Below are 12,647 nucleotides of genomic sequence, written 5' to 3'. Positions count from 1 at the left end.
CAGTGATATGATAATGCCAATCAGAGCAATAAAATATTTACTAAATAAATATGGATTGAAGCTTTGAGCAAAGGTCATCATTGTTTTTCTCGTAACACAGAACTACTTCCACGAGAATGATATGTGCATAAAATTTGCCCTCTACAAGAGATTGCCTAAATAATTATTGTTATTTTGTAGAAGGTTTGTATTGCCCTTCAAGTCCAATAATGAATATTGAGGGCTTCCTGTTCAAATCTATGAAATAAAGGATAATTTATGCTTATTCATAGAATAAGAAGGTATCAAATATTTCTTACTGGATTGAAGCAATGGAAATGGCGAGAAGAAGGGAGAATGAATCTATTTTTAAAAGAAGAAAAATGTAATTAAATCTTTTTGGGGTATAAGAATTTGCAGAACTATTATAAATAGAAGGGCCCATCTCAGCTTGATTACTTCAAAACAGCTTCCTGCAACCTCCCACCAAGTAGATGAGCAATTAGTATAATCACAGCAATAAGTCAAAGACACTTGCTGTTCAAACTTGTGTTGCAACTTTTCCTTTTGGCATTGCTCCTAGCCTCTTCCGGTTCCACACACAGACACAAATGCACATATTTAATAAAATTTTAGTTGGTAAAAGGCAAATGCCTAGGTTTGACTTCTGTTTTTGTATCAAGGTTAAGTAAAGGACACTGAACAAGTGAAACTGTGCTGAAAACAACAGTGGCCAAGGCAGAGATATTCTTATACCCCAACCCGTTGTGCAGATGGAAGTCTGGCCAAAAAACCAGAAAGCATCAAGTCTGACTGTGAGTCAATCTGTCAGCACAAGTACAAGGTGACTCAGGGAAAGACTGCATTTTTGGGTTTTCTGGGAAATACTCAAGGGTTCTAGTACATTTATGTGTGTTGGATATTGCTGTCAGGAAAGGATAAAAACGACTTCATAAATAGAAAGAATGAACTTTTAATAAGTGATTCTCTGCTAAAAAACAAAGAGTAAGAGTAACCTAAGTGAATTCATTTTTTAAAGAAATTTTCAATGGGCAGATATTAGAATTAACTACCTGTATCTACACTTCAGTCTGAGATACTTCCATATTTGTAAATCTTATACTACTAAGTTGACTCGGTACACAATAAATTGTTTCTAAGAAGCAGCAGCACAGCAAAACAGGCTTTGCAACACCAGTCGTGTGATCTTTTAAACTATGTTTTTAGAGTGTCTAATTTTAAGGTTTGCTTTAGGTTTTATCTACAAATTTAATTCATTGTTACAAGTTGCCAAATTATTGGTTTGTCTGGATCTTCCATGTTAATAAGAATTTAAAGAAATGTTTAATGTTGTTGAATAATAGGAAGAAGAGAGAGCTTTATATCTTTGATTTTTCAGTCTTCCCGGTATTGCTAGGTATTTTAAATACCCAGCATATGTCTATTCCATTGCGTCAATTATAACAGCTTTGATTTTTCACTAGTTTGGGAGTTCTTCTATGGGTGTTTCCAAATGCATTCTTTCTTTTTTCTCTAATTAAAGAAATTCATCAACTTAGGGGGGAAAACGTCAAATTCAACTTTTTATGAAATTCTGCTGAAAGGCTACAGAAGTATGCAGCAAAATACATTTAAAACATTTCAACTATTAAACGGCAACTAGTTTTTTTTTTTATTGCAGATAAGCATTTTTTGAGGTCAGAAGGAATCTGATTTTTCTATTGAAATGTTATGTAGGAAGACCTGAACACACATAGATACTGAGGCTGAGTTCTCAGGGAATAGTATTCCATGTGCCCAAAAAACTTTGCTTACTGAACACATGATTTTAAGAAGAGAGATTATTAGTAACGGTGATAAGTATCAAGGCATAAGATCAAAATGGAAAAAGAGAAAGGACAGAAGATTGATTTCTAAGAATGTAAATTATCCTGAAACTGGATACATGGAAAGTTTAGAACAACAGGAAGAAAGGAGAAACTTTAGAGGCAGAAATTCAAGGTCAGAGGTCATCATCATATAGGAATTTGAATCAGCTAGGAAAGACAATTGCAAATCTTAACTTTGTCTTTAAATATCACACAAGGAAAAGAACAGTACAAGTACTTAAATACACAATTTACCATAGATGCCATACCATGATGATACAGATGACTGAAAAATTGCAGTTGAACTATATCAATGTAAATATATTATTATTTGAAATATAAAGGCAAATACCTCATAATGTTGTGGAATTTGGCTTATTTTTAAAGAATAACTCAGTTTTAAGTAATGTGCATATTATGGGCTGAGTTTTGTTCTCCCAAATTCATGTGTTGAAGTCCTAACCTTCAGTACCTCAGAATGTGACTGTATTTGAAGATAAGGTCTTTGATAAGATAAGGGGTAATTAAGTTAAAATAAGGTCTTTAGGGTGGAGATTAATCCAGTATGGCTGGTGTTCATATAAGAAACAGAAAATTGAACACAGACATGGACAAAGAGCATGTGAAGACACAGGAAGAAGATGGCTAAGTACAAGCCCAGAAGAGAGCCCTCTGAAGACACCAATCCTGCCAACATCTTAATCTTGGACTTCCATCCTCCAGAACTTCAAGGAAATATGTTTTGGTTGGTTAAGGCATCCACTCTATCCTGCTTTGTTATGGCAACCCCTAGATAACTAATGCAGTTGGACAGCATTTTATTCAAAGGAAATTAGAAGAGAGAAATTTCTACAGAACAGGAAACACTGATGATTCTTTTGAAAGATGTAAAGGACCTCTTAGATTTCATCTGGCCCAAGTGCCCTTGAGATCAAGAAGCTTCGTGAGGGTCCACATTTGCTTTTCCTCATTTTGGAAATGGTTAGTAATTACCCAGAGTGACATGCTGAGAAAAAACTGAAAAACCACAAGGCCTTTAGGTGAGGGTGAGTGTGGAGGGAAGGGGAGAGCTCTAAATGAAGCATATTCTATACTGATCAGTGATGCCTTCCTGGGTGAGGGGTAGTGATAGTGAGTGACCACACACATGCATGTGGTGACCCAGAATTATATGGTGAATTTTTAATTCAAAAGTTTCTGTGTATGAATCTGTTTGTTCATGGGTCACTACTCTGGTCACCTTGGAATTAGGGTTATTTCATGTACTCCCTCATTCTTTATTTGACCAAATAGAAAAGTTTAGATATAAATAAAAACTAGGGGCCGGGTGCGGTGGCTCAAGCCTGTAATCCCAGCACTTTGGGAGGCCGAGACGGGCGGATCACGAGGTCAGGAGATCGAGAGCATCCTGGCTAACACGGTGAAACCCTGTCTCTACTAAAAAATACAAAAAAAAAAAAAAAAAAAAAAAAAACTAGCCGGGCGAGGTGGCGGGCGACTGTATTCCCAGCTACTTGGGAGGCTGAGGCAGGAGAATGGTGTAAACCCGGGAGGCGGAGCTTGCAGTGAGCTGAGATCCGGCCACTGCACTCCAGCCTGGGCGACAGAGCGAGACTCCGTCTCAAAACAAATAAACAAACAAACAAAAAAAAGATTAGACAAATTAAAAATATATAATGTGTTGAATAGTACTTTTTTTGAGTGAAGCAGGGAAAGGCATCCTATAGTTACTGTGTTCTAGCAGGTAAACTCTTTCACAAGATGAGAAACTAGAGAAGGTTAGTTACTGTGACACTTAGATAGCACAGCTACTTAAGGAGTTGATATCCACATTTTCCAGATCTTACAGAGTTTTACAATATTTAATGAATAGCAAAATATGATGGTTATTACAGTAATCATCTTTTCTGGATGCTGAGGGAAGGAAGATAGTAGTATTTTTGCCTTACTTGCCTATTACCTCGTATTACCTGCATTCTCAGAGGTTACAGGGCTCTTCCCCCTTGCTTTTGAAAATGTGATGCAAGTGATCTCATTGTTCAGTTCCCACCTATGAGTGAGAACATGCGGTGTTTGGTTTTCTGTTCTTGTGATAGTTTGCTAAGAATGATGGTTTCCAGCTGCATCCATGTCCCTACAAAGGACACACTTGGACTCAGGAAGGGGAACATCACACACCGGGGCCTATCATGGGGAGGGGGGAGGGGGGAGGGATTGCATTGGGAGTTATACCTGATGTAAATGACGAGTTGATGGGTGCAGCACACCAACATGGCACAAGTATACATATGTAACAAACCTGCACGTTACGCACATGTACCCTACAACTTAAAGTATAATAATAGTAAATACATTAAAAAATAAAAAAAATAATAAAATAAAATTGATAAAAAAAAAAAAAAAGAAAATGTGATGCAAAGACATGGCATTCCTGCCATTTTTTTTTTTTTTTTTTTTCCGTTTTGATGTACTTTAGTGGCTGGAGTTAACGCTGCAATATTGAGCCCCAAATGGCTTCAACTCTGTCATTGAGGAAGGAGTGTAAATCTGAAAAGATCTCTCCCATTCCAGTCTGCCTGAGAGCTGCTCCTCCTCCCCTTGGGCAGGGAACCCAGAGAATCGGAAGCAGATCTTCTTGCTCTGGGGTCACTCTGTCAGCTTTGATGCTGACCAGCAAGGGATAACTCAGCTACTGTTTTGTTTTGTTTTGTTTTGTTTTGAGGGGAGGAAGGACGCTGCATAACTTGATTAAGTATCAGTACATCATTTTTAAAGGGATGCTCTGTTCGATTCAGAACCACGCTCCTTTCTAGGAACATGCTAATTATTGGCTAATCAATATTCTCAATACCACCCTCCAAATCTCTACAATATTAATGCTATTTTTAACATTGAATCTACAACAGGAGACCTATTATTCTGCTGAATATTCTGAAATTAGAGGCATAAAGATGACACAAAAACCAATTCAGAGATGGATCAAGAAATATTATAAAATATCAGGGAAACTATTTCCATATATTCTCTATTGCATGTTATTTTTAATTTTTCAAATTTAGTTCCTTTGTTTTTGAAAACTAAGCTACCTATGTTTCGTCCTTTTTAAGCATGTATTCTTTTCTGTCTGAGGTTATTAGTCACAAACTAATCTTTTACATTAATTTATCAATATGACTTTTCTTCTGTGAATTTCACATCAGTTTGCTATGGCTCTTTGAAATAGTTACTCTTGTCCTCATTTTAGAGATGGTGATACTAAGACAGAAAATGGTAAGGTAATTTATTCATAGTTTCCGAGAACTCTATACCCTGTCAACTTCAAATTACAAATCATAGTGCACGCTGGAGCATATGTTGGGCTTCCCCTTGATTAATAGGGAGGAGGGTGGGCTTGATGACCTCTGCAGGAGGCTTCCAATTCTGTAATACTAGGATCTTAATTCTGATGAATGGTCCTGATGGTAACTAGAACCAAGCTATTCCCCCACCCTTTAGTTCAAAACTTAAGACAAAGCACACACTTATGCAAAATATTTTTTCTCCCTGCTAATTATTGGGGAAAATATCCATTTCTGCTAAGCATTGTTATATTCTAATTTAGTTATGAGTGTGGGTTGGTGAAAGGACCTATCTTATTAACACTGTTTTTTGGAAACTCTAGGGGGATTTTGAACTGGGGGAAGGACACAGCGGGAAGTTTGGGTCCAGCTCAGTGAATGACATGTTTGTACTGGACAATGTAGCAGTTTCTCCTAAGCTTCCAATCTGAGTATCAGCTGACTACATTCACAAAATAAGCTGATGATATTTAGATTTTACCAAGACTAATTAAGCGAGATGAACATTTCCCAGTAGATCTCTGTGACTGAGGTGTGAATTTAATTTTTTTTTAAAATTAACAAAGTGATTTTGTGTAGTCTCTTTTGTCAAATTAGTTTTTATTTTCATTCCAATATCTTGATTCTTGGTTCATAGGAAAAGCAATAACCTCATTTGATTGTAATTAAATAAGGGGGAAAACATTTTACTTTTTCTTTATTATTGCTTCTGAACTCCGAAAGAAGGAAATAGCATGCTTTAAATAAAGACAGAAGATTCTCTGAGTGGAACTATGATAGCAGTTATTGTGTATCAGCTTTTCTTGAGCATTAAGATTTTTTTTAGAAGTATGTTTACCACCCTACACACCTTTCTGGAGGTTTAATGTAAACTTGGAGGAGCTGGTAGAGGTGTTGGGATTTGAACGAGGTTTCTGTTCCTTTACTTTTGCCTTAGTTTCTCTTGCTTATCTGACCAAAGTTTGGAATCTAGTCTCATCTTCATGTGTTTTGAAAATCTAACAAATCTAGAAGATGGTGTGAATGTGCATATATTTAAACACTTTGAAATTTTGTCAAGGACATGAAAGAAAGACATGTTTTCTAACAAAACAGAAAAAAACAAAAATAAGAACAGAATGCTTTCAACATTGCTTAAAGAACTACAGAACTGTGGTGATAAAGTGAGTATGTCATAAAAGGTAGGCTATGTAGATCTACGTGTGATAATTGTGTACAATTCATTGATAGGGGTGTACTTTCTACTTGATCACATGTCCTCCTCCTAGATATCTTGCCTATAGGTACAGAAGTATCTATTATATGGGTTTAGGCTTATTCTGAGACATATTTCTCTTAATGTAAGCTGAAGCAGAGATAAACTATATTGGCAGATTCAAGTGACCTTTTCATCACAATGAGTTACTGAAGGATGGACTGTTAAGCTATGGAATATTGCTGAAACCAAGGCTGCTGTAATGCAGTTATACTTTCATAAGTCTGAATAGAAAAAAAAAGTCACATCATGGAAAAGAGAACTCAATAAAATATTGGACTTCCACACTATTTCTGTGTACTATATGTTCTTTAATAAATATTCTCATAAATGCCTGCAAAATTCATGGTTTTTTATTTTTTCATTTTTTATTTTTTTGCTTCCATTGTTCGGCAGTCTTGGAGATATGTGATACCTTGCTTTAGGAGCTGTAGAGCTCTGACAGAAGACCCATATTATAATTCCTGCATAACTAAGAAAAAGAAACTGGACTATACCAATGAAAAAAAAGACTTAGAACCAGAAAGCTGACCTGAAAAGTCATAATTAATGTGTTGATATTTTCAGAAATTGAAATTTATTTGAAAGTTTCAAGTTTCTGGTACTTTATAGCAAAATATGGAAAGTGACAAAAATATAAAGTGAAAGTTTTCCTAATGATAGCTCATTCTCCAAAAGTTTATTCTACAAAGATAAATGAAGACAAAATTGTAACTATCACAACCACCCTCTTATTTGATGTTCACTGAGAAAGGAGATATTGGTTTTTTTCTCTTAAATTATCCCCAGATTGTAATAAATAATGTGTATTAGCATGATTATATTATTATTATTGATAATTTTAATAACTTAAAATCCATCTTGTAGGTTTCAGTATTTTAAAATCTTTGTTTTAAAATTAAAAACCCAAGCCCATAGGAAAAGATACAAATTTTAACAGATTTTATCTGGCATATAAAAGGCATTGCCACAGTTTGGCTAACTTAGACAAATATGTCCATCTGGACATTGTAAGTGATTTGGTAGAAATACAGGCATTACACATGTGGATGCAAACCCACTTATATAGTATCACTGGTAAAACCTTTAAAGATTAGTTTGAGCAGCAAAACCTTACGAGAATATGAAGCTGCCACCTTAATAGCATTCATTTGTTTAGTTTTAATAAAGAAATAGCTTTATTTTGGCATAAGAAGTATAGGAAATCAAGTTGAATTTGTGTCACATTGTACTGAGTAGGTTAGGCATAGGACATATAGGACCTAAGGTTTTTAGTGTAAGTCAATGTTTCAGTTGAATATAAGTAATTAATCAGTATCTAATGTGGTTTTGGGGCCACAGGGTAACTTAGTTTTCATATCCTAAACAAACCTACATTTTTAGTTGCTTTCAGACAATAGGTAAATGCTTCAAAGAAATGACCAACTACATAGTTCAGATGGGCAAAATCTTACCAGTTATTATAAAAAGAAGCCTCAAATGCTGTCAACTTACATATGGATATCCAGATTTATGCCATAAAGTAGGAAACACTTCTAATATTGCATATAAAACTTAAGAAATGGTTTAATTTTAAACACATAAATCATACTTAATCTAACAATATACACATTATGTGAAAATGTCATCTAACTCTTTGCCTTTCAAGTCCGTATAATATTACAGAAAACTCAGATATTTTCTTTATCTTTCTTTTTTTAAAAACAGATTCATTACCCTGTAGGTTTCAGTTAGTTAATATTGAACAGGGATTCAGGGAAGTATTCTTTTTTAAATTATTGAAGAGATCTGAATATGTTTATAAACCGAGACAGATATCCCAGTGGAGGAATACTGAAACCAAAAACTGAGGAAATCTGTTCACAGTCCTGGAGAAGCTGAACAACGGAGACAGGGGAATTGGATGTTAAAATTATATCATCTGCAAGTGGGTGAAGAATTTGATCTTTCAAAGCTGGGAGCACATTGCTTCTCTAATATGATCCTGGACATGCCCAATTATCTATTATTTGTGATGTTTATAGATATATATAATTGGTGAGATGCATTTCTGACTCTGAAATAGCTTTGAATACGGATTATTTTATTTTATTGATACCTAACATTTTATATATTTGTGGGGTACATGTGAGTATTTGTTGATATGTTATTATTTGTGCTTACTTTTATACATGACTTTTCTCTTTTCACATTGGCTCCAGGAGAATTATAAATTAGCAAGAAAACAAAGAGCAAGTTTTTGTCATTGGTTGGCTGGTGGTTGGTTTTTTTTTTTTTTTTTTTTGTTTTCAAGCTTCCAAAGAGGATCTTGAAGCATTCATCAGAAATAATTGGAGGTGGCTGGGCGTGGTGGCTCACGCCTGTAATCCCAGCACTTTGGGAGGCTGAGGTGGATGGATCACTTGAGGCCAGGAATTCAAGACAAGCCTGGCCAACATGGCAAAACCCCGTCTCCACTAAAAATACGAAAATTAGCTGGCGTGGTAGTGAGCTCCTGTAGTCACAGCTACTAGGAGGCTGAGACAGGAGAATCACTTGAACCCGGGAGACGGAGGTTTCAGTGAGCTGAGATCCCACCACTGCACTCCAGCCTGAGTGACAGAACCAGATTTTGTCTCAAAAAAAAAAAAAAAAAAAAGAAAAGAAAAGAAAAAAGAAAAAGAAATAATAATTAGAGGTGTAGGGGAGCAATGTCTTAATTGACAGGCTGTGTAGCAACTATTACTGCTAGAAGCAAAAAACAATGAGGGAATGGAGCCAATGCCTCAGACCACCTACTGACCACCAGGTGAGCACCATGTCACAGCAGGGCTGGGGATATGCTCTGGCTCTTCTCTTTAGAGCTGAGAAAGTTGCCCAGTGGGAGCTCCTTGACTATTGCTTGTCGGTCATCCTAAAATGTTGATGGCTGCTGTGTCCCAAGATATCCTCAGCCCTGTTTGTATATTTCCCTTTCTATTGTGTAGCCTAGAACACTTACCGGTTCCCCTGGGTTCTAAAGTGGGGTCCAAGATGACCCGAGATGAGCACTTGTCCTTGAAGAGATTGGAAAGCAGTGACGTCTCAGCTGTTTTACACAATTAGACACTGGGGATGCATTCAGTGCTTTTTGGAAAGGAAACATAAAGATGGCAAGACTTCATGCTTAGGTAGCAAATTACAATTTCCAAAGCCTTTTTATACCTTCAATATTAAATTCAGTGTTCTAATTATGGTAAATGGCACCACCAAGGTTATAGCCTGACTTTTTGAGGCTTGAAATTTATACCATTTAGACAGCTTTTGTTAGGAAAAATAATTAAAAGATATAAATTCAAAATTAGGTTGCCACAAAACTATTTCTTTTTTCTTTTTCTTTTTTTTTTTCCCTTTTTTTTTTTTTTTTGAGACAGTCTCTCTTTGTCACCCAGGCTGGAGTGCAGTGGGGAGACCTCAGCTCACTGCAACCTCCACCTCCTGGTTCAAGCAATTCTCCTGCCTCAGCCTCCCAAGTAGCTGGGATTCAAGGTGCCCACCACCATGCCTGTCTAATTTTTTTGTGTGTGTTTTTAGTAGAGATGGGGTTTTGTCATGTTGGCCAGCCTGGTCTCGAACTCTTGACCTCAGGTGATCCACCTGCCTCGGCCTCCCAAAGTGCTGGGATTACAGGTGTGAGCCACCATGGCTGGCCTAACTATTTCTTTAAAATGAGACATCACAATAATAAATTACAAAATTTTAAAAGGTGAAGAACTGCAAAATCAGAAAATAACATAATATTTGAAAGAATCAAGTGCTTCAACCATGTCTGTACAATTTTTTTTCCTACTTTTGGCCACACATTTATGGTCATTTCTCCATATTACACAATTTATAATATTTTCTATAGAAACAATAAAATGATATTCATTCTTGTCTCTAGCATAATCCTTTCTTTAAAAAATTAACCATAAAAATAAACTAAAATAAAATTTAAATACCTGACAGTTTAGAAAGTTTACTTTAGCTTCAGAGTAGTCATTGACGATGTCATAAAAATTTTCAAAATTGTTGTCATATTTAGAAGCTGTGGGTCTCATAGAAAAAATATCTGCGAAGTGTTTGTTGAGCATGATCCTTCTCAAATATACTTACTTTATGTTCTTTTGATATAGGTTTGTGCCCAAGAAGCATACATTTCTGGTAAATTTCATTGTGTGTAAGTCTCATACAAATTACATGGCAAATGGATAATTTGTATTTTTTAATAACTTCCATTTTGATCAATTATTGATAAGAACCTATCCTTCACTTAGAATTTTACACAGCTAATTCTGGGAAGAATTTTCCTCATAGTTTTTCTGGCCCTGTACATTTCTGTATTGTTTTTCATCCAATGCTCACATACTTTGGGTGCCAGTCATCATAGGACAGATTCATTTTGTTGTAGCATCTCTGGCCCTGTACGTTGGTGTCATGATGCCAGGACAGTCAGCACAATGGGAGCATGACTATTCCTGTAGCCCAGTCCCACACATGGAGAGAAAGCAACAACCTAACCATATATTAAAGAGACTACAGACCACATTAATACACTCTACTGAAATCAAACTAAATTATCCTATACAAGTTATCTACAGCTATGCAAGAAAAAAAAGTCCCACATTATTAAAACAGTAGACATTTTATTGCTTATCGTTTTGTTGGTTGGATATTTGTGGCTCAGTGGGGATGATTTGTCTCTACTCCATGTGATGTCAGCTGAGGTGACTTGATTAGGGCTAAGAGATTGCTTCATTCTCAATAAACGGGGCTTTGCTGTTACTGTCAAACTGGGGCAATGTGGTTCTCTTCCATGTGACTTCACTCTCCATATGGTAGTCCGTTCACTATGATCGTTTTCTCCACACATTCTCTGTCTCCCCAGGCTAGCCTGGACCTCTTTTTGTGGAGACTGGATTCCAATACTCAAAGTAGAAGTATATGTTTTCTCCAAACAGGGCTTTAAGACTTCACTTCTGCAACATTCTATTGATGAAAGCAAGTCACAAGACCAGACTGGTTCAAGGGGTGCAGAAATAGACCCTACTTCTTGACGGAGGGAGCAGTAGAGTTACATTGCAAAGGGATCTGGACAAAAAAAGGAGTGATTTATCAGGAATCATGTTTAACAATTTACCGCAATCCCCAGCGCAACTTCCTGTTAGCTGGATCCAGAAATGTCTACAACTACTGCAATGCCATTTGACCTTAGGGGTGATGTGACCCAGGGTAAAGAGACGGTAGTCTGAACCCATCAGTTTAGTTTTGGAAGGTATAAAAAATATGTAACAACATGAATGCACTTTTAGGGTCAGACAAGAGTCTTGGAAAGAGTCTGTAAAAGGGAGGAGTCCTGAGGCCTAAGCCTCATGAGTGTCAATGCTTACCTGTATCTAGGCACTGGCAATCCCCCTTTTTGATAAGGCCAAGATTGATTGTTTTCCTTTCCTACCTACTCCATATCTAATTGATGTGCAAACACTGTTAATACAAAAAACCCCTAAATTCAACAATTTGTGAAGAATTTTTACACTAACATGTTGGTTCAAATACTGAACATTGCTTGCTAAGATTATTGCAATAAACTCCTCTATGATCTTAATTTGATTCTTGCTCCTCTTATTTTTTACACAGTCATCAGAGTAAATCTTTTCAAAGGTAAATTGGATTTTATGACTTTTCTGCTTCGAATTAGTTTCATGTATACATTAAAATATATTTCCAAACTATTCTATGCCGAACTGTCACTGGCCACCTCCAGAATGTGATTTTCAACCATTTTCTCTATTTTGCTCTCTATCTCCCTCTCTCTCTGCTCTGGTTTTATTATTTTTAACCACTGCTAGAATATAAGATCCTTAAGAACAAAGAATTTTGTCTATCAGCTTATTCCCTGGTCCTAACCTAGCACAAGGTAGTGGCACAATAAGCATTTATTAAATAAGTAGATATTATATAATTAAAATTTAGCAACAAATTCTATATGTATGATCATTCAATTTGAGTGAAAAAGTTCTGATGAAATAATCAAAATCACCTTAAGCATACGAAAGAGTTAAGGCCCAGACATTATTCTGCTGCTGTCTCTGCTAAACACATGCCAACACGTTAAGGCTTATTTCAGTGAGAGATCAACTTAACCCAGATTCTTACTATTATAAAAGAGTACCGTGAACCCATGGAAGCTGGCTTTATTTCTGAATCTGT

General features: G+C 36.1%; 1 long non-coding RNA gene across 4 annotated transcripts in view; it reads left to right on the top strand.

Annotated features, from left to right (window-relative positions):
* The window catches only part of LOC126952648 (uncharacterized), a 120,507-nt gene extending 108,469 nt beyond the window's left edge, over positions 1-12,038 (top strand). For 2 of the 4 annotated variants that reach the window (XR_007724985.1, XR_007724983.1), the window contains exons 4-5: positions 5,048-5,117; positions 11,326-12,038. This is a non-coding gene — a long non-coding RNA (uncharacterized LOC126952648). Of the gene's footprint in view, positions 1-5,047; positions 5,123-6,122; positions 6,783-11,325 lie in introns of those variants that run through there. The other 2 variants (XR_007724982.1, XR_007724984.1) reach the window with 2 other exon arrangements.
* The last annotated feature ends 609 nt before the right edge of the window (positions 12,039-12,647 follow it).

The sequence above is a fragment of the Macaca thibetana genome, chromosome 4 (assembly GCF_024542745.1).
Source record: "Macaca thibetana thibetana isolate TM-01 chromosome 4, ASM2454274v1, whole genome shotgun sequence".
NCBI classification, from domain to species: domain Eukaryota; kingdom Metazoa; phylum Chordata; class Mammalia; order Primates; family Cercopithecidae; genus Macaca; species Macaca thibetana.
This window is presented reverse-complemented; position numbering and strand designations above follow the sequence as displayed.